Below are 25,206 nucleotides of genomic sequence, written 5' to 3' on the forward strand. Positions count from 1 at the left end.
TCCGGATAATATGAATTCACTGCTTAGAATACCAAGAACCTATTCAGTGAATAGTTACCGTACAATAAACTCCTTCTACCCTACAATGTCCCGATTAAATACAAGGCATGGATCTCGTGTCAAGCCTATCTAATTCAATCACTTGCTTACCATTTACTATGCGTAGTTCTATGCAAATTAGAAACTCCTTTCTAATTTCATTTACTCTGGCCAGAGATTCCTGAACTAGCATAAGTGGATCAGCCTTGAACATTCGCTTCCTTCACTGAAAGGGGTAGATCCTTTATTGATCATACACTATCTTCGTGTACAAATTCCTATACCCAGAAGAGCCCTAATAATTGTCCCTGGAGACTAAGAACTAAACCAAAGCATAGTTCAGTGTACACAAGATGACTATGATGACCTCAAGTCTAAGGATACTTGTACAACTATCACTATGTGAACAACTGCTGACACGTGAGTGAACTCCATCAGTTGTTCAGCTGTGCAAGTCATGTTCAGTGAACTTATTCCATAATAAGCACCTACATACTAGCTATAGTGTCACCACATAAATGTCTATGAGAACAGACATCTTTCATAATGAAGCAAGCATAGTATGTACCGATCTTTGCGGATTATTAATTATCAGTTAGTAATCCTATGACCAGGAACTATTTAAGTTTAGAGTTATCATCTTTTTAGGTCTCACTATTATGATCTCATCATAATCCATAAAAAGCTTTACTCTAAACTATGGTATATCTTATTTAAACACTTAAATAGATAAAGCCCGTAATAAAAACAAAACAAGTCTTTATTAATATCAATGAAATCAAAACAGATTACATAAAAGTTATTCCTAAATCCTAATACATGATTGGACTTAGGACATATTCCTTTCAATGTCACGATTAAATACAAGGCATGGAACTTGTGTCAAGCCTATCTTATTTAATCACTTGCTTTCCCATTCACTATGCTTAGTTCTATTTAATGTAAATTAGAAACTCCTTTCTAATTTCATTCACTCTGGCCAGAGATTCCTGAACTAACATAAGTGGATCAGCATTGAACATTCTCTTCCTACACTGGAAGGGGTAGATCCTTTATTGATCATACACTATCTTCGTGCATAAATTCCTATACCCAGTAGAGCCCTTATAATTGTCCCTTGAGACTAAGAACTAAACCAAAGCATAGTTCAGTGTACACAAGATGACTATGATGACCTCAAGTCTAAGGATACTTGTACAACTATCACTATATGAACAACTGCTGACACGTGAGTGAACTCCATCAGTTGTTCAGCTGTGTGAGTCATGTTCAGTGAACTTATTCTATAATAAGCACCTACATACTAGCTATAGTGTCACCACACAAATGTCTATGAGAACAGACATCCTTCATAATGAAGCAAGTATAGTATGTACCGATCTTTGTGGATTATTAATTACCGGTTAGTAATCCTACGACCAGGAACTATTTAAGTTTAGAGTTATCATCTTTTAGGTCTCATTATTATGATCTCATCACAATCCATAAAAAGCTTTACTCTAAACTGTGGTATATCTTATTTAAACATTTAAATAGCTAGAGCCCGCAATAAAAATAAAACAAGCCTTTTATTAATATCAATGAAATCAAAACAGATTACATAAAAGTTATTCCTAAATCCTCATATATGATTGGACTTAGGACATATCTCTTTCAATCTCCAACTTGTACTAAATCCAATCACTCTGGTATCTAATACCCATCTTGTCTTTGTGACGATCAAAGTGACTTTGAGAAAGTGGCTTTGTGAGTGGGTCTGCTACGTTGTTATGTGTGTCAACTCTCTCGACGTTGACATCTCCTCTATTTACAACTCAGATTCACCACCAAAAACAAGAAAAATGTTCTGAGTCCTTTGCAAGTACTTGAGGATGTTTTTCACTGCTTTCTAGTGGTCTTCACCTGGATTGGACTGATATCTGCTCCTCACACTAATTGAATAAGCAACATTAGGCCTTGTACACAACATTGCGTACATGATAGATCCTATTGCTGAAGCATAAGGAATCTTACTCATATGCTCTCTTTCCTCAGGTGTCTTAGGAGACTTTTTTTCGGAAAGGGATACTCTATGGCTCATCGGTATGAGACCTCTTTTGGAGTTTTCCATGCTAAACCATTTAAGCACTTTCTGGATGTATGTACCCTGGGTAAGACCTATCATTCTTCTAGATCTATCTCTATAGATCTTCATACCGAGAATGTAGGATGTTTCTCCCAAGTCCTTTATGGTGAAGTTCTTTGATAGCCATACTTTGACTGATTGTAGCATCGATATATCATTTCCTATAAGAAGTATGTCATCCACATACAATACAAGAAATGTTACCGCGCTCCCACTAACCTTCTTGTAGACACATGGTTCATCTATGTTTTTGATAAAACCAAACTCTTTGATTGTCTCATCAAAACGGATGTTCCATCTATGAGAAGCTTGCATTAAACCATATATGGTTCACAGCAGCTTACACACTAGGTGTTCATTTCCCGTGGAAAGAAAACCCTCTGGCTGTGTCATATACACTTCCTCCTCAAGTTCCCCATTGAGGAAGGCCGTTTTCACGTCCATTTGCCAGATCTCATAGTCGTAGTAAGCAGCAATCGCAAGCAAAATCTGAATTGATTTTAACAGGGCTATAGGCGAAAAAGTTTCATCAAAGTCAATCCATTGCCTTTGTTTGAATCCTTTTTCCACGAGCCTGGCCTTATAGGTCTCCACCTGGCCATATGCTCCAATCTTTCTTTTGTATACCCACTTGCACCCAATAGGCTTAACACCTTCAGGCGCCTCAACCAGAGTCCATACTTGGTTGGTATACATAGATTCCATTTCGGATTTCATGGCACTATGCCATTTTTCTGAGTCAACACTACTCATAGCCTCATTATAGGTCACAGGGTCGTTATCATCAATGATTGACAACTCATTGTCATTCTCAATGACAAGGCCATAATACCTCTCAGGTTGGCGAGACACTCTCCCTGTCCTACGAATGGGTTGTTCCACAGAAGGTTGTTCAGTCTGAACAGGTGTTTCCACTTGATCCGTAGTAGTTTGTGCTTCTTGAACTTCATCAAGTTTAATTTTGCTCCCACTGTTTCCTTCAAGGATAAACTCCTTTTCCAAGAAGGTAGCATGTCTAGAGACAAACACCCGATGATCGGTGTAAAAGTAATACCCCAAAGTCTCTTTAGGATATCCCACAAAATTACATTTTACGGATCGAGATTCCAGCTTATCTGGGTCAACTTTCTTGACATAAGCTGGACATCCCCAAATCTTAACGTGTTTAAGACTCGGTTTCCTTTCCATATCTCATATGGTGTTTGAGGAACAGATTTGGAAGGCACCTTATTCAATAAATATGCTGAGGTTTCCAATGCATAACCCCATAGGAATACTGGAAGATTCGCATAGCTCATCATGGACCGAACCATGTCTAACAAAGTTCGATTTCTCCTTTCAGATACCCCATTTAACTGTGGAGTATATGGAGGAGTCCACTGGGAGACTATACCATTTTCTTTGAGATGATCTAGAAACTCTTCATTCAAGTATTCACCACCTCGATCTGATCGAAGAGTTATAATACTGTGTTTGGTTTGTTTCTCCACTTCATGTTTATATTCTTTGAACTTTTCAAAGGCTTCAGACTTGTGTTTCATCAAATAGACATATCTGAATCTAGATCTATCATCTATGAAAGTAATGAAGTACAAAAATCCACCCATGGCTTGCGTAAACATTGGTCCACATACATCTGTGTGTACCAATCCTAGCAAATCTGCAGCCCTCTCTCCATGTCCACTAAATGGAGATTTGGTCATTTTACCCAATAGATAAGACTCGCATGTAGGATGTGATTCAAAATCAAAGGGGTCAAGTAACCCTTCCTTAGGCAATGTCCGCGGTCTATTTTCACTAATATGACCTAGCCTACAGTGCCATAAATAGGTCAGATTTTCATCATCTCATTTTCTTTTATTAGTTTGTTCAATCTGAAGTAAATTATGCTCTACGTCACATACATACAGACCATTATTTAAAATGCCACGTCCAAAAAGAACATTATCTCTAAGGATAGAACATTCATTATTCTTAATAATAAATGAAAAACCATCCACATCCAACATAGGAATAGAAATAATATTCCTCACAATAGAGGGAACGTAATAACAATTATTCAAAATAATAGTCTTGCCCGTAGGCATATGTAAACTAAATGATCCTACAGATATGGCCGCAACCCTTGCTCCATTGCCCATACGTAAAATCACCTCATCTTTTTCAAGAGTCCTACTTCCCTTTAGTCCTTGCAACGAATTGCAAATATGAGAACCACAGGCGGTATCTAATACCCAAGTAGAAATTTGACCTAGTGACATATTAACTTTGATCATGAACATGCCTGAATCAGAAGCGGTAGTCTTACTACCCTTCTTCTTCTTCAATTTTGCAAGGTAAACCTTGTAGTTCCTCTTCCAGTGCCCCAACTTGTTACAGTGAAAACAAACAGCTAAATTAGGACCAGTCAACTTGTGAGCATCTAGTATGCTCCAGAGTGATAGTGTAGAAGACATGACGAATATAGTAAATCTGTAAATGATAAACACATAACAACACTTAGCAAATATTCAATTTTATTTCAAAACACTATATGAATCGGGTCTTTATTCATAAGTGTCTCCCACTAGTTTATCTAATTTTTTTCAACCCCCTAAGTGAAAATTAAGCATTCATAATGCTAGTGGGAATAGGGATCCTACATTCCATCACACAACCTCGACTGTGGCACGAAACGTCATGTGATGTTCAATAGGCAGACAACTCCTGTCAATTACATCTTATGTTATTCCCTAATATAAGTTTAGCCTCTTGAATAATTGAGTCACGGCTGTGGCACGAAAAACTCAATATTCTAAGTCAAGTCTAACCCAACATTTCGTACAATTGAATCAGTCTTCAACGGCCCACGGCTATAGCACGTACCGACCTTTAGATTCTAATTCAATGTACACATCTCTATGTAATAGACAAGTATTTCTTATTTCAAAATCAAAGCCCTCGGCTGTAGCACAAAACGACAATGATTTAAAAATAAGAACCACTTTCTACCATGTTGGAAGGCTATGACCGACACAAGCCCGTTATGTCATTGGCCAATTACTACTTGATATTATTTAATTTTAGGGGGATTATATTACGTTACAATCATAATCATATTATAAAGAGATTCTTCCTTTTAAATTAAATATTTTAAATCAATAATCGATAATCAGATGATTCCCAGATCGGGTGGAGCATTGTCAAGAGGCGTCACTTAATAACCCTTTCTTACAGATAGAAATATGTTGTTGACAGAATCATCCTTTCTCTCAATATTGAAAATTCATATTCAATTACGTGTTTCATAAACACAAGAATCTCATGATCGTATTCATAATATTTATTGTTAAGGCAAGAAACGATTCCTATTCTAGATTTTCTAGAGCACGCCTTATATTGATTTAAGTTCACCTAAATCTATCATCATGGTAAACATAGGCATATATCTCATATATAAAATTAAATAAACAAGTAAATGTAAAGTGCAATAAAGTAAATGTGTTTGGTTATGGCCCCATTCTATGTGATCTTTATCAAGCTCATGATAAAGATCAAGGTCAATCTAATATGGTGATGGAAATAAATACAACTACTTATTACATAAGTCTTCTTCTTTGTTTAGACTTCTTGTATGCCTCGTCTTCTTCTTTGTATCACCTCCATTGAATAGCCTTCTTGAGTCTTCAATTACATTACATGATTGAAAGTAAAACTAATCTAATGAACTTACAAGAATAACTCGAGTTACATTCAAGATTTATGATTACAAAGATTGACGACATGCAAGTCATATTTAAAACCAAAACCAAAACCATTACACTAAGGTCGAAAGGCCATAACCATCCACCATGCTCATACAACACATAAAAGCATGTTAAAACACATAATCTGATCTTAACATATCATATTATCCATGATCTAATCATAAAAAGAAAATATGACAAAAATCAGAAAAATCAGAATCAAATCAGAAAAACAAGAATCACTGTTTACGGGCAGTAAACGACGTCAAACGCCTTACATACGAGTCATTGATAGCTCTAGCTTTAATTTTTGTTCAGACGCTTGTTTACCTATGGAATAGGGTATTCGTTTGCGTAAATCGGACACCAGACCCAGATTTCAGCAAATCTGCAGCAGCCAATTCAGAATCCGTATCTAATATGATTCTCATAATTAGAACAAACATAAATCATGTATATATCAGTATATTTACAGATTACATAATCATCTTATGATTATACAACTCACGTGAATATCATATATTCAAAACCATATATATATAAGCATATTATATCAACATCAAATCATGGCGAATCACGTACATGCTCATATATCGAAAACAGTTAAACACATAAACGAATTAAAAACTTTTCGCAAGTAGCTCTGATGCCATTGAAGGGTTTTTAGCACATAAACGCAGCAAAAACGTAAACTTAAATCTTAAAAAAAAACCGAAACCCTCCGCAGGATCCATGCGAAAAATAATATTTAATTCGTAGTTCAGTATGTTTACCTTAAGAAGCTTTACATCTTGAAAAAGATGGAGGTCTTTAATAGCGATCCAAGAATCACGAGCGGAGATCCTTAGCAGCTGCTCCTCAAGTGTGAAGCACTCCACTGGTATCCACCAAGAAAACGATGTAATGGAGAAGGAGGAGGTGGAGAGAATTAGTGTTTTGTAAACAAAATTTAGGTTGAGGCAAAAATAGGGTTTATAATAGTATATTTATAGGCAAAATTTTCAGCTGAAAATTTTCCCATAAAATATTATTATTATTAACCCTTTATTATTCTCACCAATAATTAAAACACCTTTTAGTTTTTAATCTTTTTTCTAAACACTTTAGAAATAATTCTCTCTCTTGATTTAATTTCCAAAAATTAAATTCTTAATTAATAATATTAAGAACCTTTTCTTAATTAATTTATAATCAATTAAATCTCATTTAATCAATTATTAAATTTACCAATTAATTATTTATTTCATAAATAAATAATTATCAGCCATTATTAATTAATTCCTCCATGATTAAATCATTCTCTTTTATGGTGTGACCCTGTAGGTTCGATATTAAGCCGGTAGTAGAAATAAGTAATAATAAAACTATTTTATCATTATTTATATAAATTCTCTAATTCATTAAATATGATTAATTAATTAATCATATTTATTCTACATCGTGAGGGATACTTCTCAGCATATCGCGACTATCCGGATAATACGAATTCACTGCTTAGAATACCAAGAACCTATTCAGTGAGTAGTTACCGTACAATTAATTTTTTCTACCCTGCAATGTCACGATTAAATACAAGGCATGGAACTTGTGTCAAGCCTATCTTATTTAATCACTTGCTTTCCCATTCACTATGCTTAGTTCTATTTAATGTAAATTAGAATTTCCTTTCTAATTTCATTCACTCTGGCCAGAGATTCCTGAACTAACATAAGTGGATCAGCATTGAACATTCTCTTCCTACACTGGAAGGGGTAGATCCTTTATTGATCATACACTATCTTCGTGTATAAATTCCTATACCCAGTAGAGCCCTTATAATTGTCCCTTGAGACTAAGAACTAAACCAAAGCATAGTTCAGTGTACACAAGATGACTATGATGACCTCAAGTCTAAGGATACTTGTACAACTATCACTATGTGAACAACTGCTGACACGTGAGTGAACTCCATCAGTTGTTCAGCTGTGTGAGTCATGTTCAGTGAACTTATTCTATAATAAGCACCTACATACTAGCTATAGTGTCACCACACAAATGTCTATGAGAACAAACATCCTTCATAATGAAGCAAGCATAGTATGTACCGATCTTTGCGGATTATTAATTACCAGTTAGTAATCCTATGACCAGGAACTATTTAAGTTTAGAGTTATCATCTTTTAGGTCTCATTATTATGATCTCATCACAATCCATAAAAAGCTTTACTCTAAACTGTGGTATATCTTATTTAAACATTTAAATAGATAGAGCCCACAATAAAAAATAAAACAAGTCTTTTATTAATATCAATGAAATCAAAACAGATTACATAAAAGTTATTCCTAAATCCTCATATATGATTGGACTTAGGACATATCTCTTTCATGAACTATACCATTGCTTGCGCAAAATTCATTAAACGAGGTACTCGTATACTCACCACCTCTATACGATCTCAACCTTTTAAGTACTTTGCCAGTTTGTGTTTCAGCTTCATTTTTAAACATAATGAATTTATCTAGTGCTTCATCTTTATGTTTAAGAAAATAAACATAGCAATATCTACTACAATCATCTATAAAGGTAATGAAATATCTACAATGATCCTTAGTCAACACACCACCAAATTCACATATGTCTGTGTGTACTAGATCTAACAAGCCAGAATACCTAACAACATTATGAAATGGTTTCCTTGTTAGTTTAGCAGTCACACATACTTGACATTTAGTTTTCTTATCAATGGCGTATTTTGGAATCAACTCTAAATTCATCATATTATTTAGAGCACCAAAATTTAAATGACCAAGTCGTAAGTGCCACAAATCAGATGATTCTACACAATTAACAGAAGGAGCAACACTATCATTAATAAAATTACCCAAAATAGGCTCAAAATTTATTAAAAATAAACCGTCAGACAAGTAACCCTTGCCAAAAAATATACCAGTATGTGTAATAACTACTTTATTACATTTCAGAGAAAGTTCAAAGCTATTTTTAACTAAACAGCTTCCACTAATAATATTTCTACGAATAGAAGGAACATGATTCACTCTAGTAAGAGATAGAATCCGCCCAGAAGCAAACTTCAGGTCCACATTTCCTATTCCAAGCACTGTGCAGCACTAGCATTCCCCATCGTCACTGTCACTCCATGAGTCTGTTGATAAGATACAAACAGAGTAATATCATCACAAATATGCACATTAGCTCCAGTATCAATCAATCATTTATTAGACAGATAAGTGGAAAGTAGTTCAGGATTGTAGTTAACATACCCGTCGTTGGCTTCATAGGCAACAACCTCACCAACAACAATGTTAGCCACATGCCCACTAGTGGTTGCAAGTCCAAGCATAGTGTTTGCTTGAGCTACCACTCCAGCTTTCTTCACAAGACAGTCCTTGCTCCAATGACCAGCCTGTCCACAAGACCAACATGGTTTGTTTGCCTTTGGTTTCTTAGCCTTGTTCTTGTCAATTTTAGGTTTAGTGTTATCCTTCTTACTGACGGATTTCCTTTTCTGCCCAACAGTCACTACGTTCACCTTCGAACAGCTCTTATGTTCAACAGGCATCACATGTCCTTGTTTGGACTTGTGTTGTTCCTGCATAGAGATGTCGAGCATAAGGTTTGTCTTGTGATCTCTCCTTCCTGTCTTTTCAGGAAGAGAGTAAACTCCTCCCAAGACTTAGAGAGTTTTTCAATCACAGTCATCACCTTAAACTTTTCAGGTAAGTCCATTCAAGACTCACCCAAAGCATGCACCAACATCTCAAACTCATGTACTTGCTCAGTCATGGACCTGGTATCCACCAGCTTGAACTCAAGAAACCTCTCCATAGAATACTTCTCAAGACCTTGAGAATCAATATTATGGGTTTGGTCAAGCTTCTCCTATAACTGCTTAGCACTATAGGTATCCGATGAATAAACATCAAACAGAGTGTTCGCTAAAGCAGCCAAACTGGCTGCCCTAGCCACCCCATCCTTCTCAACCCATAACGCATAAACAGTCATAGTTTCAGCCTTTTCTTGATCCGCAACAGGAGGACCATACTGCACCACCGGCCATAGACCCTTAACAGTTAACCAGAGCTTCATTTTTTTCTGTCAACGAGAAAAAGAAGCCCCCCTGAATTTATCAGGCATGCCCGATAAATCAATAGGCTGAGGAAATCTGTACATGGTCCAATCTATGGTGGACGCAGTAACTCCAGAACCAGAACCACCATCAACAAGAGTCTTATCAACATTAATAGGAGTTTCACTTTCGTTAACCATCTTGTTAAAATTGCAATATAACAAATAAACTCTTCAAGATTGTTGGGAAAAACAATAGTACAACGACTAAATTAACACACTGAGGCAATTATATAACGAATAACAAGAACAAGGCAAATCACCAATAATGAAAACAAGCCACGAAGGTTGAAAATATAAAATAATCAGAAACGACGAGGAAGAAAGCTTATCGTAATGAAGCTTTCAACACAGTTGAGTCACCAATCGCTCAAGAGGAAGAGGCTGCTCTTGAAGAGTTTATTGCCCTCACTTACTGTGTCCAGAGCCTGCAATAACCCTCACATGATAAAACAACAATAAAACACCGATCTCACAGCAGCACGATGTTCAACGGTGATCAGATCTCAGTCTCCCGAAAAACCTATATATGTATGTATGTATATTTTTCAGAGAGAGAGAGAAGGGAGATGAGGAGGCTGCTAGGGTTTTACTGTTAGGGCGAAAACACGCGCTAATATTCACGCAAGTATACGCGTTCGCAAGTAATATAGAATACTTTCTAGTTCATTCCCACAGAGACTCAGACTAAATTATTGTCTAATTAAACTCACTCACCAATGTATGATTACTTCTCAATGTTAAGACACTAATACTTAAAATTGTTGATTAAATATTAACTACAATTAACTACTTAATTAATCACTTAACTAACACTTCAATTTATCAACAATAAAACACTCATGAGATCACAACTTCATTATTACTTCCTTCAATAGCCATTGTTATTACCTTTAGCATGTGACAGTGATGATATTAATCGAATAACACGAAACTGATAAAAGCCAACTTTCATTGTACTAATACCATTCTACCAAGCATCCACAATTAAGATAGAAGTTGAATAGTCATCAATTATGTTGAGTTCCTATATGTCTACAGAAATTGACAACACAACGATTTAAGCACAAGTTATTCCTTTTGATTACATAGGGAAAATAAAACTGTTAGAGTTACCCACTAATCATGCACAACGTACATGAACCTATGCTAGCATGGCAAGTTCTAAATCTCAAGATCCACCGTCGCTTCACAAGAGATTAACACCCTATCTTATATGTTCGCGACGCACATAAGACGACTACGCACAACCAATACTAGATATCATACAATCATCACACACTAAAGTATTAAACAATTAACTAAAGAATTCCATAATAAATCTGTCGCAACCCCATGATCACGATTAGCCCATAATAGCACTTATCGTCATCATAGGTTCATATGAAATCATGATAAACAAACACAAGAAAATAATAACTAAACTAATTATATTAAAATAGAGTACGTCACAAGAGTAAATAAGTTCAAAGCAAGAAAACTAGCATCCAACGTTACAACGAAACAAGAATCACAAGAAGATATGCTTCCTCTTCGTTGCGGTGTGCTAAATCGGTCTTCTTCCTTGTCTCCTTCGCTCCTTGCGTAAAAACACGATCTTCTTCAATCCCCCCTTGTGAAAACGTCTCAAATCTACTTATATAATAGTCCCATAAAACTCAGATTACATAGAAGTGGAAACCAAACAGAAGTAGAAGTCCTGAAATAATCTATTTTTTCCCCGACCCTGCGCGGCCGCTCAGCATAGCTGAGCGGGCGCTCAGCTTGCTGCGCGGCCGCTCAGCAATGCTGAGCGGGCGCTCAGACCTCTACTGGAAAAAATCTGATTTTGCTCCGTTTCTTCGCCGTAATCTGCCCGATTCTTTCCTTTCGCAATGGTGAACACATGCCAAGACTTATTCTTGATGATTCCTCCTCCGAAATGCAACTAATACCCTGAAATGCATAAACACTAGAAAAACGCATCAAATACACAAAATACTTGATTTCAAGACACCAATTTAAGCCATTTTAAGACGTTCTAAGTGGTATAAAATGCCACTTATCACACCCCCAAACTTAAATCGATGCTTGTCCTCAAGCGTCACAGACTCAAAAACAAATAAAAAAACATGCATGAATGCAATCTATATGAAAATGCAGCGATCCCCCTTACTACGATTAACCAACCAAATTGCAACATCTCAACGAATGCAGTTAGACAATTAAAGATCAATAAACTCATGCAAACGGACATACAGCCAGAAACGTGGTGTGTGCAAATGCTTAACAGATATGCTTCGGAACTAGACCAATTATTATGACTAGACTATCCTCAAGGCAATCCAATAATTATACAAAGAATAAAAAATTCTAGGCACAAAGTGATATACAACACTACAAGAATTCTGGAGCTTATTACGGAATCGTGCTTTTTATTCACAACACAAATGCTTATTTGACCGTGCAATGAGTGAGGTCCACAAAAGACTTATACAATGGTATCCATGTAACGAGCGTTAGGTTAGCGGATCCCAGACTCTAAAAGCCTTAGGTCACTAGGCACAAAGTCCCCTAAGAACTTAATAACTCGAATACCAAAGAGCCCACTCTAGATCAATTATGCATAAACTAATTTTTTTTTTTTTATAACTTCTGAGCAAGTGCGTTTCGCTACATCTTGCTCAACCCTAGACTACTCGCACCATATGCGAGCCGGCTACTAGCCATTTGACGCCTAGCCACAACTAGCAACAAATTCCATTTTTTTCTCCAAATTTTTTTTCTTTTTCATGCCTTTATCACTAAGAACCTATTATCGAATTCTAAGCATAATAAGTAGATTGACCTCGAAAACAACCAAATCATAACAACAATCTAGCCCTTACGCATTCTCTAAGACTTAGTGGAATTACAAGTGTTTCTAGCATGCATATCAACCTACACGACTTAATATCACTTTAATGTTATCACTACACTCGCATCAATATCACAATTCAGTCGATAAATCATTGCAAAAGGGATCATGGTAAATGCATGAGCTACATGACATACATAATAAAAAAAACTATATGGCATAAATTATGCAACTATATGAACTAAACTATCATGAATATGCAGCTATATGACACACACACAATATTCCTTAACTACCACCCCCAAACTTAAAATCTTCACTATTCTCAGTGAAGGTAGTAGAAAGGAACACAGGGTATACCTACTCGGAGTCATCATTATCATCACCCTCAGTGGGTGGAGTATCAGGCCGCGGGTATGCAGAGTCCTCACCAAAAACTGGCCACTGGATATCAGCTCCAAGGCCCCGAAAAGCAGTCCCTAACGCAAGGGTGAGCTCCTGGGCAAACCTGCTCTGCGTCTCATACATGGCATCCATCCGCCGTGAAAGCCTCCTATACTGAGCATCAGCCAACCCAGCACCCTCATGAGCTCTCGAAGAACCAGCCTCATCACGCCCTGGCCTAACCATAGTAGCACCTCGTGCTGGACGCCCTCCTGGAAGATGATAACCCAGCCCATGCTCCTTAGGCTCACCACCGGTCCACTCCTGCATCCCATTCAGAGTGCCAGAATCAATCGGAGCTGCCGGCAACTGCAACTGCTCATGAGCCGGCCAGTTCACTCCCACTGCTTGGCATAGCTTCGTAACCGTGGATGTATAAGGGATGTTCATATGCTTCGTTCCCCTCAAAAACTTCAGAATTCCTTGGTAGATAAACTCACCAAGGTCCACATAGTACTCCTCATTCAGAATTCCCCACAACAATTGTGCTCTCTCAACTGTGACCTCGTGTGCATGCGAAGAAGGCAAAATATTAGCACAAATAAATGCATTCCATGCATGGGCATACCTGTTTATGGCGATCACCGGAAAGTGACGATACTCATTAGTGCCAGTCCTGAAGGTCCAAACTGTGCCCGGTCGACAGAGAGTCGCACAAATCAAATCCAAGTCAAAGTCCTCAGCAGTCTTTTCATTCCAGTTCTCCTCCTCGGGCTTCCTCTCTCGCTGTCCAATCACACGGCGAATCGCCGCAGGGTGATAATCAACTGTCAGCCCTCGGACCACAGAAAACCCATTCTTTTCGGCCTTCGCGTTCGCATAGAATTCGCGAACCACACTCATCGGCACTGCTTCGGGCGACTCGCAGAAAGCTATCCACCCCTTCTCTGCAATCATGGGCAGCAACTCACCATCCCTCCCCGATGGTAAAAACCCTCTCTCCTTCAGAATCGGCTTCCCCAAAAGCCTAGTGTACTCCTCTTCCGCAGCTCTGTCAGTTAACCGAGGCCTTGCAGCAGTACCCCTCGATGAATCAGCAGTAGGAACTGTGCTGCTGCTGTCAATAGTGCGTGCTCTCTTGGGTGCCATTGATTCGTGAAAAAAAATGTGTAAGAACTGAGTTTTGGTGTTTGGGAGAGAGTTTAAGTGTAGGAATTTTATGGGAGATATGTAGGATAGGTGTATGTATATATAGGGTGTGGATTAGATTAGGGTTTGGGAATTAAGGGTTAAAATGATGGGGTAGTGGGAACAAATCATGGGTTTATGGGCTACAACTGTTTTTTTTTCTGAACTGTAAAAAAAAATTCTGGTACTCGACCCCTGAGCGGTCGCTCAGCAAAGCTGAGCGGGCGCTCAGCTTGTTGAGCGGTCGCTCAGCAATGCTGAGCGGGCGCTCAGGGGGTTACTAGAAAAAAAAATTTCAGCCCCTGTTTTCTGATTTTTTTTGTATTTTTGGATAGGTTATTAACTTCTAAGGGTTCCTGTAACAACAATTCATGGGTTTCCTCCCACGCATCGCTTCTTTTTCGTCATTAGCTTGACGTTTCGTACCCTTCTCAAGTAGTCAACAAAATGGCACTAACCACTTCTCGGTTTGCCATGTCCCCATAGTAGTGCTTCAACCGCTGACCGTTAACCTTGAATGCTTGGTCCAGATCATTCTCAAAAATTTCCACCGCTCCATGTGGAAACACAGTTTTGACAATAAAAGGTCCAGACCACCTTGATTTCAACTTCCCAGGAAAAAGTCGGAGCCGAGAGTTGAATAAGAGAACTTGTTGCCCTGGCATAAATAACTTAGGATGTAGCTTCCTATCATGCCACCTATTCACCTTTTCCTTGTACATTTTGTTATTCTCGTACGCTTGAAGTCGAAATTCATCAAGTTCATTAAGCTGAAGCATTCTTTTCTTACCAGCTGCATCTAAATCCAGGTTCAACTTCTTCAATGCCCAGTAGGCCTTATGCTCAAGCTCCGCAGGTAGATGACATCCCTTACCGTACACCAACTGAAACGGTGACATACCAAGTGGAGTTTTGTATGTTGTTCTGTAAGCCCAAACAGTTTCATCGAGCTTTAAAGACCAATCCTTCATTGACGGACAAACAACCTTCTCTAGAATGCGCTTTATCTCTCTGTTAGACACTTCCGCTTGACCATTTATTTGCGGATGATAGGCAGTAGTTACTCGATGATTCACATTATAACGCTGCATCATTGAAGTGAACTTACGGTTGCAGAAATGCGATCCTTCATCACTTATGATTACCCGAGGTGTTCCAAACCTTGTGAAAATTTGCTTAAGAAGAAAATTTAGCACTGCCTTTGCATCATTTGTCGGTAAAGCTTTAACTTCTACCCATTTTGAGACATAATCGACTGCCAGCAAGATGTATTGATTATTGCAAGACGAGATAAAAGGCCCCATGAAATTGATTCCCCAAACATCAAAGACCTCGACTTCAAGCATCACATTTAATGGCATCTCATCCTTCTTTGTCAAATTTCCCACTCTTTGGCAACGATCACACCTTAAAACAAACTGATGAGTATCCTTGAACAAAGTAGGCCAAAAAACCCTGCTTGCAGAATACGAGCTGCCGTCTTCTCACCACCATAGTGTCCACCATAAACCGTGGAATGGCAGTCTCGTAATATCCCCCCCGTCTCACAGAACGGGATACATCTCCTGATGATCTGGTCAGCTCCCTGTCTAAACAAATATGGTTCATCCTATATATACCACTTCACCTCATGCAGAAACTTCTTCTTTTGAGTGGATGTCAAATTAGGAGGCATTACATTGCTGACGAGATAGTTTACAATATCTGCAAACCATGGTTCTTCCTCCTGAACTGCGAACAATTGCTCATCCGGAAAAGATTCATTGATTAACGTCCTATCTTGTGAAGTAGAATCTTGATTCTCCAACCTAGAGAGATGGTCAGCTACTTGATTCTCAGTACTTTTCCTATCCTTGATCTCTAACTCAAATTCCCGAAGTAAAAGCACCCAATGAATGAGTCTCGGCTGTGAATCCTTCTTGGAAACTAGATAGCGAATAGCCGCATGATCAGTGAATACTGTTACTTTCGTACCAAGTAGATAAGATCGAAATTTCTCGAAACCAAAGACTATAGCTAAAAGCTCCTTCTCAGTAGTGGTGCAGTTCAATTGGGCCCTATTTAAAGTCTTACTCGCATAGTAGACCACATGGAAGAGATTTTTCTTGCGCTGTCCCAGGACTGCACCTACCGCATAATCACTCGCATCACACATCATCTCAAACGGTTCTGTCCAATCTGGTGCTGTAATAATTGGTGCAGTGATCAAACTCTTCTTGAGAGTCTCGAATGCTGCCAAACATTCATCATTAAATTTGAAAAGCACATCTTTCTCAAGCAAATTGCACAACGGCTTAGATATCTTTGAAAAGTCATTGATGAATCGCCGATAAAAACCCGCATGACCAAGAAAACTACGGATTCCTTTCACAGAATTAGGTGGGGGAAGATTTTCAATGACTCCCACCTTGGCCTTGTCCACCTCCAGACCCTTGTTAGAGACCTTATGCCCAAGAATAATGCCTTGACGCACCATAAAATGACATTTCTCCCAATTGAGCACCAAATTAGTTTCCACGCATCTTTTGAGTACGGCGCGCAGATTATTCAAACATTCATCATATGAATGTCCAAAGACGGAGAAGTCGTCCATGAACACTTCGACATTATTTCCAATCATGTCAGAGAATATAGCCATCATACATCTCTGAAAAGTGGTCGGGGTGCCACATAACCCAAACGAAACTCTGCGAAAAGCAAACGTGCCAAATGGACAAGTGAAGGTAGTCTTTTCCTGATCCTCTGGTGCAATACAAATCTGATTATACCCTGAATAACCATCCAGAAGACAAAAATACTCATGACACGCCAACCTGTCAAGCATCTGATCAATAAATGGAAGAGAGAAGTGATCCTTCCTTGTGGCTTTGTTCAATTTTCTATAATCCATGCATACTCTCCATCCTGTAACTGTTCGAGTGGGGATGAGCTCATTCTTTTCATTTGCGACCACAGTGATACCTCCTTTCTTGGGTACACATTGTACGGGGCTCACCCACGAGCTGTCAGAATTAGGATAAATGATGCCTGCATCTAGCCATTTCAGAATTTCTTTCTTCACCACCTCCTTCATGATAGGATTCAGTCTTCGCTGCTGTTCCACAGTTGGCTTACTACCTTCCTCTAGCAGAATTTTATGCATACAATATGAAGGACTTATCCCCTTGATGTCTGCTATGGTCCATCCAATAGCCGATTTGAATTCTCTCAAAATCCTTAAGAGCTTGTCTTCCTCACTACCTGAAAGGTCAGATGAAATAATAACAGGTAACGTAGATGAATCACCTAAAAAAGCATACCTCAAGTGTTCAGGTAATGGCTTGAGCTCCAAGGTAGGTGCTTCCTCTATTGATGGTTTGAGCTTTCCTTCAGCATTCTTAAGGTCAGAAGTACCAAGAGATTCAAACGGTATGTCCAGCTTTCGCTTCCAGGGAGAAGCGTTCAGATATTGTAATTGCTCATTGCCATCTTCCTCATCGCTGTCAAAATCCCCCACTAAGGCCTTTTCCAATGCATCAGACATTAGCATGCGATCGAGTTCCGAAGTAACCGCAGAATCAATCACATCCACTTTTAAGCACTCCTCATCTTCTGTAGGGAATTTCATTGCCTTGAATACGTTGAAGGTCACATCCTGATCTTGTACCCGTATAGTAAGTTCACCTTTTTGCACATCTATCAAGGTACAGCCAGTAGCCAAGAAAGGCCTTCCCAAGATTATGGGAATCTTCTTATCTTCCTCAAAATCCAGAATAACAAAATCTGCAGGAAAGAAGAGCTTATCCACCTTGACGAGCACATCTTCCACTATGCCCCTTGGGTAAGTAATGGAACGATCAGCCAATTGTAGCGACATGTATGTGGGTTTTGGATCAGGCAGATCCAGCTTTTTAAAGATCGACAACGGCATCAGATTAATGCTTGCTCCCAAATCACAAAGGCACTTGTCAAAAGTCAGATTGCCAATGGTGCAAGGTATGGTGAAGCTTCCTGGATCTTTCAGTTTTGGTGGTAACTTTTGCTGCAGAACAGCGCTGTATTCTTCCGTGAGAGCAACGGTTTCAAGGTCATCCAGTTTCACCTTCCTTGAAAGAATAGTCTTCATAAACTTCGCATAACTAGGCATTTGCTCCAGAGCCTCAGCGAAAGGTATATTGATGTGAAGTTTCTTGAACACCTCCAGAAACTTCCCGAACTGTCTATCCAGATTTTGTTGCTGCAATCTCTTAGGAAAAGGTGGTGGAGGATAGAGCTGTTTCTCCCCTGTATTAGCCTCAGGCAGAGTGTGTTCAACAGTAGTCTTCCTTGGCTCCGCCGCTTTCTCCTTTTGCTTAGATTCTTCATCTCTAATTTCAGCTTCTCCTTCTTTTGCCTTTTCAGCATCAGCAACTTTTCCAGACCTTAAGGTAATAGCCTTGACTTGCTCTTTAGCTTCCTTCCTTCCTGGTACCTCCGTGTCACTGGGAAGGGTGCCAGGTTAACGATTGAGCACTGCATTGGCTAATTGACCGATTTGATTTTCCAAGGTCTTGATAGAAACCGCCTGACTCTTGCATAACATCTTAAGTTCCTCAAAATCAGCACTAGTAGGTGCAGCTGTACTTCCCTGTTGAGGATATGATTGCCTTGTAGCATACTGCTGTGGTTGCTGGAATCCAGGTGGGTTAAACTGTTTACTCACTCCTTGCTGATATGATGGCTGAATAGCATTCTGATTATTTCCCCAGCTGAAATTTGGATGATTTCTGTTGTTAGGATGATAGGTTACTGGCACAGGCTGCTGTTGTCGCTGATAGTTATTCACATACTGAACAGATTCGTTGACAAGAGAACACTGATCCGTAGCATGAGAACCTGCACAAAGCTCACAAACCATAGCTATTTGATTAACTCCATATGTAGCCAGAGAATCAACCTTCATTGATAGCGGTTGGAGCTGGGCTGTAATAGCGGTGGCTGCATCAACTTCCAGAATACCTGCTACCTTGCCTGACGTCATCCTCTGAGTTGGGTTTTGATGCTCATTTGCAGCCATCGTCTCTATAAGATTATACGCCTCAGTATAGCTTTTAGCCCATAAGGCGCCTCCAGCTGCTGCATCGAGCATGGGCCGAGATTGGGCCCCCAAACCATTATAGAAACCAGTGATCACCATCCAATCCGGCATTCCATGATGTGGACATTTTCTCAACATTTCCTTGTAGCGTTCCCAAGCCTCGCACATAGATTCTGTAGGTTGCTGCGCAAACTGAGTAAGAGCACTCCTCATAGCAGCAGTCTTTGCCATCAGATAAAACTTTACCAGAAACTTTTGCGCAAGATCTTGCCACGTAGTGATGGACCCAGCTGGTTCAGAATGTCACCAGTCTTTAGCCTTGTCCCTCAGTGAGAATGGGAAAAGCCTCAACTTGATAGCTTCATCAGTCACGCCATTGTACTTAAAAGTGCTGCAGATCTCGACAAAATTCCTTATGTGCATGTTGAGGTCTTCAGTTGCCGCTCCTCCAAAAGAAACAGAATTCTGCACCATCTGAATAGTGCCCGGCTTGATTTCAAAGGTGTTAGCTTGAATAGCCGGATGAAGGATGCTTGACTGAATGTCATCAATTTTAGGCCGAGAAAAATCCATAAGAGCTGGATCAGCTTGAACAATACGATCTCCCATGTTTACTGGTTCCTGAATCCGAATCCTCAAAATATAACTTCTCCGGAATATCAAGAACTTCGTCTGTCTCCTCAGCTGTATCTAAAGTCCTCTTGCGAGCACGAGAACGAGTTTGCATAAACGCTTGCTAAAGTACCTGAAACACAACCGAAAACAATAATTAACTACTACGTCCTAATCACTGAGTCCTAATGACCAATGATGGTAAGTACATAAACTAAACAAATACGCCGAGTCCCCGGCAGCGGCGCCAAAAACTTGTTAGGGCGAAAACACGCGCTAATATTCACGCAAGTATACGCGTTCGCAAGTAATATATAATACTTTCTAGTTCGTTCCCACAGAGACTCAGACTAAATTATTGTCTAATTAAACTCACTCACCAATGTATGATTACTTCTTAATATTAAGACACTAACACTTAAAATTGTTGATTAAATATTGACTACAATTAACTACTTAATTAATCACTTAACTAACACTTCAATTTATCAACAATAAAACACTAATGAGATCACAACTTCATTATTACTTCCTTCAATAGCTATTGTTATTACCTTTAGCATGTGACAGTGATGATATTAATCGAATAACACGAAACTGATAAAAGCCAACTTTCATTGTACTAATACCATTCTACCAAGCATCCATAATTAAGATAGAAGTTGAATAGTCATCAATTATGTTGAGTTCCTATATGTCTACAGAAATTGACAATACAACGATTTAAGCACAAGTTATTCCTTTTGATTACATAGGGCAAATAAAACTGTTAGAGTTACCCACTAATCATGCACAACGTACATGAACCTATGCTAGCATGGCAAGTTCTAAATCTCAAGATCCACCGTCGCTTCACAAGAGATTAACACCCTATCTTATATGTTCGCGACGCACATAAGACGACTACGCACAACCAATACTAGATATCATACAATCATCACACACTAAAGTATTAAACAATTAACTAAAGAATTCCATAATAAATCCGTCGCAACCCCATGATCACGATTAGCCCATAATAGCACTTATCGTCATCATGGGTTCATATGAAATCATGATAAACAAACACAAGAAAATAATAACTAAACTAATTATATTAAAACAGAGTACGTCACAAGAGTAAATAAGTTCAAAGCAAGAAAACTAGCATCCAACGTTACAACGAAACAAGAATCACAAGAAGATATGCTTCCTCTTCGTTGCGGTGTGCTAAATCGGTCTTCTTCCTTGTCTCCTTCGCTCCTTGCGTAAAAACACGATCTTCTTCAATCCCCCCTTGTGAAAACGTCTCAAATCTACTTATATAATAGTCCCATAAAACTCAGATTACATAGAAGTGGAAACCAAACAGAAGTACAAGTCCTGAAATAATATATTTTTTTCCCTGACCCTGCGCGGCCGCTCAGCTATGCTGAGCGGGCGCTCAGCTTGCTGCGCGGCCGCTCAGCAATGCTGAGCGGGCGCTCAGACCTCTACTGGAAAAAATCTGATTTTGCTCCGTTTCTTCGCCCTAATCTGCCCGATTCTTTCCTTTCGCAATGGTGAACACATGCCAAGGCTTATTCTTGATGATTCCTCCCCCGAAATGCAACTAATACCCTGAAATGCATAAACACTAGAAAAACGCATCAAATACACAAAATACTTGATTTCAAGACACCAATTTAAGCCATTTTAAGACATTTTAAGTGGTATAAAATGCCACTTATCATTTACATATATATATATATATCCCTCTTTTAATCAAAAACGTTTTTCTTCTTTTTAATCCCAAAAAAAACGTAACTGATAAGTTTTAATTAACATAAATATTTTACTTAAAACATATTTCAATATGAATATTATTTAGAATCGGAACAGTTAGACATACCCAATTTACCAAGCCCAGGCCCATAAATTCCAGGTCCACTAACAAATTCTAACACATAATATTTATATTAAAATATTATATTAAGTCACTATTTATTTAATTAAAATAATAGTAAAATCCCTCGTCCAGGTCGCCTCGCATACGCGAGACGCCGAGACATTCGCTCATCGACCCGATCCGACCCCAGTCGAGTCGTGTCGAGGCGAGGCGAGGCGGCGGAGGCGCGCGTGTGCGCGCAAGAGGCCCACACTACACCCATGCATACCCACATGCCTTAGTAGCTGTGCAATACACTTGCATGTTATACAATTTAAAGCCACCAACACTCTTTTACCATATCAATGTGGTACTCCAGTTTTTACAACTTAATCTACAAACCCATTTCAAACTAGTCATGACAACTCCATTTATTTATGGATTGCACTAAGAAAATGTATTAGATCAAAATATGAAAGTTTGAGTTCTCTTAGCAAGGAACAAACTTCCAACTATTAGTCATTGTTAAAAAAAACCCAGAAAAAATTCATGACCATGAATTTATATTCATATCCATGAATCTCTGCTGCATCCCAGAAAAAATTCATGGCCATGAATTTATATTCATGTCATGCCCATGAATTTCTGCTGTAACTTAAGTTGGTTCTATTTTCTAACATCATTTTATTAGAGAGTCATTATACAGATCAAGGTTACAATCAGGGGTGATCAATGTAAACAATAAGGATTCTGGATCATCTATTAGCCAACTAATTGAAAAAATTGAGGATGTTCAGTATGAGAATGAGGAAGAGAAGATTGAACATGTAGATAATAGGCATTTTGATCCCATCCATATGATGAAGATTCAGACTATTTTGGTATTATGGTACTATTTTGTAGTATCACTATTTAACGACATAGATGTCCTGAACAATTTACAGGCCATATCTTTGATCTTCATTATTTGTTTTACTCTTAATTATTTTTCTCCTCGGTTGGGGTTTGTAGTTTTAGTCGTGTTTTGCTCCTTGCAGATTATATAGACTAAGTCGTAATTAATCAGATTGGGAAATGGTCATTTTGAAAGTTGGTTAAGATTAAAGTTTTGCGTTACATAGGCCATCAACGTACTTGATTTCAGACAAGGTACCACTTATTCTACGTAGCCATTATCTATAAAGTACCATTTAAATTGCAGTCGTATTGGTCTGTGTTTTAGAGCAGGGAAATTTGTTTCTCTCAATCAAAATTGACGACACAAAAGGGTGACAATTATGACAAACAACTAGGTTGAAGTAACAAGTAAGCTTAAATTTGAAGTTCTCGTCTCGCAATGTACTTTATAAACTTTTGCATTGTCTTATTCTAGATTTAAACTTGACGTGTTTTCTAATTAGAATAAATATAAGAAAAAAAGGCTAAATTCGACCGGAAAAAATCGGTCGAATTTAGCTTTATTCGACCGCGCGCGGTCGAATTTAACTAAATTCGACCGATTTTGAATCGGTTGTAATAAAGGGAGTCGAATTTAGGAGTTCGATCATATTTAACTAAATTCGACCGGCTAATTACGACCGAATATTTACGACCGCTTAAATTCAACCGAAGAAATTCGATCGAGGGCAGTCGAATTCCATTTTTCACCTAAAATTTGATAATCCCGCCCAAATAATTAAATATTTTAAAAAAAATTAAAAATCCCACCAAAATAATTAAATTTTTCGAAAAAATTTAAAAATACCGCCAAAATATTAAATTCTACTATATGCAATCAAAAATTAATTTCAACTATTTTTGGTTACAACGTAAATTCAACCGAATTCGATCAATTTCAACTAACACTGGATTTTTTTAAAAAAAAGAGAGTAAATACTGTTAAATTTCATTTTATAATTTCAACCTACCCAAACTAAAACGTATCATTTCAACAACCATAATTCTACAGAACTAATATAACACAGATGTATAGAAAGACAATGTCAACAAACAGATTTAATGGCTCAAAAAATCGGACAATTACTATTACAATATACTAAAACCATCTTTTTTATTCCAGCTGGACATTGCATCAAACATCTTCTGTGCGCTAACAGTGCTGGTTCGCTTCTCCTCAACAGCCTTGGTTTCTCTTTGGTAGATGCAAAGGTTTTCAGCACCAATTGAGGTACTGAAAACTGAATGCAGCTCTGGGAGTTGTCACAGCATCTTCGATGTATGATGTTCTTACCTTCTAGAGCCAACTCAAGGAGTTTCATATAGCCCCCTGACTGAAGTAATTCACCAACAATTCTATCAGGCTCTGCTAGAACTCTTTCAATTAAAAGAACCTGACGCCCATCCTGTTTCATGTCAAACCAAGCAAGATACTACAGGTTAAACAAGATCCTGGGTGAAATCATGCCGCAAACAATAGAAAAATACTTTAAAGCTTCTTGAAAATAATAGTACTAATATACCACTATCTGTAATTTTATCCCCTTCCCCACCACCACCACATTGTAATCGGATAATTTGAATCATTGTCTTATGCATAAAACTGTAATGATTAAACCGATGCCAGAGCAATGACATGTGAGCAGGTAAGTCAGAGGGAAGTGAAGAATTACCTTTCCAAGTGTACAAGCCAGAGCAGAACCAGCAACACCAGCACCTACGATAATCATATCTGGATTTCGCGCTCTCTCTTCCTGACATTCACCATCAGGGATTGGTTTCGTGCTTTCCGTTATTTGATTCTGCAGTACGCATTCATTCTTCTTGTTCTTCTAATACTAAAATAGATGTAAAGGCTTGTAGATGTGAGTGAAGAGAGGCGCTTGAGATAGCCTTCAGGATTTTGTTTACGATGCTTTATATCAAGATGCTAAACTGTTAGGGTTTTTTACTGGTCGGGCCAGGGCCGTTTGGAGAATCTTAAAATAAGTAATTTACGACTTAAAATCAATTACTGACTTATAAGTGATAAATAGATGAATCTTTATAAGTTAGTTAAGTGTTTGGATAATTTTACTTGTAAGTGAATTTTTTTTTAAAATTAACTGAATTAAAATAAATTATTTTTAAATATAATTATCTTAATTTGTGTTTTTTTAATTATATTAACGTTTAAAAACATACATTTTAAAACTGAAGCTCATAAAAAAGCGAAAAATTAAAATAATTTGAGAAAAAATACGTTGTTACTAAAATTTAACTTATCAGCTTATAAATTATAAGTTCGGCTTATAAGCTAGCTCGACAAACACTCGTCAATAATGATTTAAGCT

General features: G+C 38.1%; 1 long non-coding RNA gene and 1 other non-coding gene across 2 annotated transcripts; one reads left to right on the plus strand and one right to left on the minus strand.

Annotated features, from left to right (window-relative positions):
- The first annotated feature begins 19,588 nt into the window (after positions 1 to 19,588).
- LOC141699790 (small nucleolar RNA R71) lies at positions 19,589 to 19,695 on the plus strand. Its single transcript, XR_012566095.1, has one exon. It is a non-coding gene; the product is annotated as a small nucleolar RNA R71 (small nucleolar RNA).
- A 4,021-nt stretch (positions 19,696 to 23,716) lies between these two features.
- Positions 23,717 to 24,778, minus strand: LOC141699789 (uncharacterized). The gene is made up of 2 exons (XR_012566094.1): positions 24,547 to 24,778; positions 23,717 to 24,279 (listed from the first exon to the last, which is right to left on the minus strand). It is a non-coding gene; the product is annotated as an uncharacterized LOC141699789 (long non-coding RNA).
- Between the last annotated feature and the right edge of the window lie 428 nt (positions 24,779 to 25,206).

The sequence above is a fragment of the Apium graveolens genome, unplaced genomic scaffold (genome assembly GCF_009905375.1).
Source record: "Apium graveolens cultivar Ventura unplaced genomic scaffold, ASM990537v1 ctg1318, whole genome shotgun sequence".
NCBI classification, from domain to species: domain Eukaryota; kingdom Viridiplantae; phylum Streptophyta; class Magnoliopsida; order Apiales; family Apiaceae; genus Apium; species Apium graveolens.